The sequence below is a fragment of the Ipomoea triloba genome, chromosome 13, assembly GCF_003576645.1.
Source record: "Ipomoea triloba cultivar NCNSP0323 chromosome 13, ASM357664v1".
In the NCBI taxonomy this organism is placed as follows: domain Eukaryota; kingdom Viridiplantae; phylum Streptophyta; class Magnoliopsida; order Solanales; family Convolvulaceae; genus Ipomoea; species Ipomoea triloba.
In genome coordinates, this window is record NC_044928.1 from 1,397,291 (window position 1) to 1,403,290 (window position 6,000).

The window sequence follows — 6,000 nt, forward strand, 5'->3', positions numbered from 1 at the left end:
CGGACAATGAAATCAGTCCGTCGGACTGGTTTGACGACGTTTTTGCTCATCGGAAAAGAAGGGGACTAGTTTGACGGAGAAATCGGAAATGAAGCTAGGACTGCGTCCGGATAGAAGGAAGCTCCGGAAAATGACTTCCCCAAAAAAAGGGGAAGTCATTTTCCTTAAAAAAAAAAAGGGCTTATTTTCCATTGATCATAACTTGTTTTCCATTGACTATATTTTCCTACTCCTTCCCAAATACCAAAAACCTGGAAAATGATTTTCAGAAATCATTTTCTGGGTTTCCAAACACACCCTTAGTTTCTTTTGGCTAGTATGGTGATAAGACACCGGGTCCGTGACCCTTATTATTATTTTGGACTTATGGATGTATGAACTGATTTAGGCTTAACATGGTAGTTATTCTTGTATGCATAACCACTTGTTGGAAAAAAAATAGCATTTTAAGTGGCTATTTCGTGGTACAAATATATATGTGGTCCACTTTCGATTGGGTCTGGTCAAAGTGGATCCGGGTTTTTCATAGTTAGACAAAGAAATTGATATATTGTACGCTCAAAATGGATAATGAGTGAATGAGAAATTGATTTTCAAAATTGACTCATTTGAATTGAAAAAATGAAGGGAAAAATTTTTAAGTAGCTTTTGTCCCATATTTGTTTGGGAAATAGATTTGCACCATTATTTATACAAGAGGTTTTATAAGACTTATTAAATTGTATAGCATAGAGGTGAGTAGTCATTACATGACTTAAGATTACCACCTACTCAAAACCCTTTCGTTTATTGTGGTTGCTGGGGGTGTTACAGTTGTAGAGCATAGCCTTACAAGTTGTCGTATCATTAATGAGCTCTCCATCCTCCTTTTGTTTGTTGGGGGTGTTACAGTTGTAGACCATAGCCTTGCAAGTTGTCGTATCATTAATGAGCTCTCCATCCGCATTTCTCAATCCGATGATAAAGTTATTATTTTAGGTACACAATTTTTTTCAAGTTTGCCTATGACCAAAGTTCGTAATAATTACTAAAATATCAATATCATTGTGTTTCTCCCCTTAATTTCAATAGCTATCTGTCCAAGCATCATTTTAAATAAACGGTTGATATTATTGTATACGTTTTACGAAAATCCCCCCCAAAGCCCTCTCATTATAGTTTAATAAGAGTTAAAAGTTCCTAAACTTCTTATATATATATATATATATATATATATATATATAAAGAGTTCAGGTGCGGCTGCGCCTTCCCGTGCGGTCAGTGCTTACACCACTAGTGTGAACAAAATAAATCACTCAATGTTACAAAATGCACAATACAAATATTCACCATTAGGTACGCATCACCAAAAAACACACCACTAGGTATGCAAATATACACCGCAAAGAACACTTTTTCTTTCTGTTGAGGTTTGGCCGTTCGGGGAGAAATTTTTTAAAGAAAATTGTTTTTAACAATTCTGACTCATATTTGCAAAAACAAGGTTCTCTTCCCTTTTTGGTATTTTGATAACGGATTAAATCTTCCCTTTCTGGTATTTTGATAACGGATTAAATCAATGAATTAGAACGAATCAACTGATCGATGGTCTATATTTTTTATACTTTCTATTTTTTATACTTTATATTATAGTGAATGGATACTTTAAATCTGAATTCTAATTCTATTAGATAATATGATTCCATACCAATCCAAATCTCAAATTCCCCTTCTAGAGTTTTCAACAACAAACCCCTTATTCCTCGATTTGAATAGAAATTCACAAAAACATTTTTCTATTTGATTGTAGAGTGTATACATGTTATGTATACAAAATTGGCAGTTAGTCTATTTTCATCATAGAAAGATTCTTCTATCTTTTTTCTAATTTGTGTCACAATTCAATCAAAATTTCTCGAGTTCTTCTAACCCGTAATTTATAAGAATAGTTCCCATACTACTCCATTCATTATCACATTGAAATATTCGATTCCTGCCAAAAAAGAACAGTTGGAATATGGAATAGAAGGTTCATATTTTTCATAAATATGTTTTATGTTATTTCGTACTATACAATTTTTTTCTTTGTGGGATCTTTTTCCCACGAGAGGTAATGAGAAAAATGATAGTGTTCGAAAATGCACAATTAGGGGCAAAAGAGTTATGATGGTGTTTTTGTGCATTTTCCTATCACTACTGATATATTTTCTTTAACACTAGCTAGTGGTATATTTTTTTAACACTAGTGGTGTAAATCGCATCGACCGCACGGAAAGACGCGAACGCATTTGAGCAGATATATATATATATATATATATATAAAAGATCTTTACGAACTTAAACTCTCCTTTTTTTTTGGTGAGGGAACTTGAACTCTCATTAAACTATAATGAGAGGGCTCTAGCTTCTAACAAGGTACTGTATGTTATGTCACTCACAATATTATTCAAACTTGAGATCGAGAACCAAACTTTTTCCACTTACACACCAATATATACTTATTTTCATGATATTAATTAGAAAATATGATTACATGAAAAATTAAAAGATCAACGTGATTTGCATGACAAAGATTAAAGATAATCCCTAGCCACCAAGATTCCAATAGAATAAATTATAAGTTACTCAATTATTCAATACATATAGTAATATTTAATTTTTTTTGTTTAGGTTGCCCCTAATTGGGTCAAACCTAAAAGGTCAATATGCCACTTCTATTAGGAATATAATTCTATGAAAAAGATTATTTCCAAAAAGAGTTAATGCTATTTTTGGTCCTAAATTTATAGGTGGCATTCCACTTTTAGTCCTTTTTTTTTTTTTTCAAAACATCCACTTTTGATCCTAATATTATTGTGGCATGACCATTTTTGGTCATCCATCTACAAAACAGTTTAAATTTCGCCAAATACAAAAGCATTTCAGTCTTCGATTTTGATTTTTTTTTTCAAAAAATAAACATAAAAAATATAGCGGGTCAACTTACTTTGTATAAAAAAGATCAAAATGTCATTGTATTTAACGGCATTTCAATGGTTTTCTTGACGGAGGACCAAAAATGGTCATGCCACAATAATACTAGAACCAAAAGTGAATGTTTTGCAAAAAAAAGGACTAAAAGTGGAATGTCACCTATAAATCTAGGACCAAAAATGGAATTAACTCTCTCGAAAAAATATTAGGACATCTTCCCTATAAAAATGTGGACACATTCATACATTCCATCTAGAAGAAATCAAAAGTTAAAATTTTATCATTATTAAATTTTCAAATTTAGCCAAAGACCTTGTAGTCAAGTGGCATCCGGTGTCTCGATTAACACTCCCACATGGATGATGGGAGTGGGTTTGAGCCTTAGTGGAGGCAACTGTTGACTCGTTGTGCTTCAGTAGGTTGAGAAAGTAGTTATGAACAGATACTACATTGTAACAGAGTCAGTAGTGTTCAAAAAAAAATTAAATTTTCAAGTTTACATGTGATTTTGTTTGATTGCATAATTGACTTGGCAAGGTAGATAAATGTCACATAGCTTTGCTTTCAATCCTTTAAAGAGCGTTGGCCGCCTGATTGGACTTTAGGGGCAACCGAGAAGCTTTGCTTTCAATACTTAAAGAGTGGTGAGTTTCTGTTTGACTGATTCCATAGGGCGTAGATCACACGACTTTATACTGTTAGAAATAATTATTTCATAACATTGATTTATATAATAAAGGTTGTAATTCCATAAGGACTCACGTTGATGATTAGTGATGTATAAAGGCGGAATTACTGGGTGAAATTCCCTCATCACATCTATAAATACCCAGGAAAACTCTAGGGATCATATGATTTTTCAATCATAAGTTTCTAGTCTATGAGTTTTCTAGTCTCCGTATCATCAGGAGGTGATTAAGGCATACAGATCAGAGATGTGAAGCATTCTTGATCATTCAGGTTAGAGATTCAGGTTAGAGATTACTTCTCCAATGGAATCAAGTAAGTCTTTATCTGTATTCTTGTTTTAATTAAAAGATCCATAATCATGAACATTGTTTAGTTGATTAATTTGATTTACATGCGGTTCATTATTGTTTGTGCTTCCGCATTCAAGTTATAAGCGCATAAAGGTTTTTAATTAACATTTGGTATCAGAGCCTGCTTGTAAATTGATTAATTACTAAAATTAGGGTTCGTGATATTTGGGGATTTTTAATTATAAGGATCTGGATGGTTTTTACGGAGTATGGACTCTCAAAATATTATACAGATTACAGTGCAAGGCAGAACAAGTAATGATCAACTTTAAGATGTTTTGGCATAATTAATCAAGTTGGAACTCTGTATATACTGGTTTATATGTATATATGTTTTGTGGTTGCGTACTGTATATATATGTTTGAATCCAAATAATAAATGGAATATTTGTGTAATAACATATATGTTAAATGGTTGTGTACGTACAGTCTAATTATATATATTGTCCATATTACCCGTTATTGTACATGATTTATGTGTTATATGGTTTAACACTATTAATCATGTTTTATATGTTATAAGAGAACAACATATAAATTAAGGTTTATTCACATAAATGAATTATTAGCATAAGGCGAGTGCGTTAGTCACCAAAGTGGCCCGCTCAAGGTAATAGCTAAATAATTATTTATGTTTACAAATGTTTATTATACACATGATATTTTGCATCATTGAATGACACTAAGGATTGATAAACATTTGTGATCATTAACACATGGTTCTAGCGGTCACCCAAAGGTGGATTAGACGTGTGATTAATGACAATTTAGGAGATTATGATTCCTATTTTGTTAATATGTAGCGCATGTCCAAAGATGGCCTATATATTAAATTTGAACTTGATGAATAATCTCATTCAAGTATGTGTGAATGATGCATGTCGGTAAATTGACATTGTATTTAAATTTGACCCAAAGGCGGATTTAAATACAAACTTAAGGTTTATATATCATAGTCTGAATAAAGGTTTGTTAACTCAAAGCAATTGATATGTGAGATAAAAGGTTGCAGTGAACACTATTGTATCACGCTATAATGGTGACAGTTATGATGTCAGTGATAATGACAGCAAGTCTAAAAGTAAAAGAAGGGTAAGCATCCTATGAAGGTGCAAGGTGCGTTCGGAAAGTGCATAAATGCTATTTCTGTAACAAACCTGGGCACAAGAAGGCTGAATGCCTGAAGAGGATAGCTTGGATGGAAAAGAGAAGTATACATTCAGTTTCAGTATGCTTTGAATTCATTTTTATTGAGGTTCCTTCTAATACTTGGTTGTTAGACACTGGCGCTACAACACATGTTTCTAACATTATGCAAGGTTTTATGATGTTTCAACCTCAAAAGGAAAATGAAAAGTTTCTTTTCATGTGAACAAGATGAAAGCTAGAATTAAAGGTATTGGAACTTATAGCATTAAGCTGGATACATGCTTTTGCTTTGATCTTGAGAATTATGTATATGTTCCAGAATGTTCTAGAAATCTTGCTTCAGCATCTAGGTTGGACATATTGGGTTTTAACCTTAAGATTGGAAACAAATATTTTCTTTGTATCATCAAAATACCTTTTGTGGTTATGGTATTTTGTTGGATACTTTATATTGTTTCAATCTTAATGCAGGCTTTGTTAATTCTTTGTTTAATGTTATGAGTAAGGTTAGTGTTAAAGGAAGTGCACCGAATAAATCTTTAACTTTCTTGTGGCGTAAAAAGGCTTAGTCATATATCCAAATAAAGGATATTGAGACTTATTAAGGTTGAAATTTTGTCTCAATTGGATTTTATTGACTGGAATGATGCATGTGTCGATTGCATAAAGGGATAGCAAGTCAGACATGTATCAAAACTCACCCACAAGAAGCTTGGGATTACCTAATACATACAGATATCTGTGGCTCTTTTGATAGGCAAAATCGTACTTTTATGAAATGGTTAGGAGTATGGTTAATAAACTGTATATTGCCTGTTTCATTGTGAATGTATGCATTAAAGGACAACAGCATACTTAC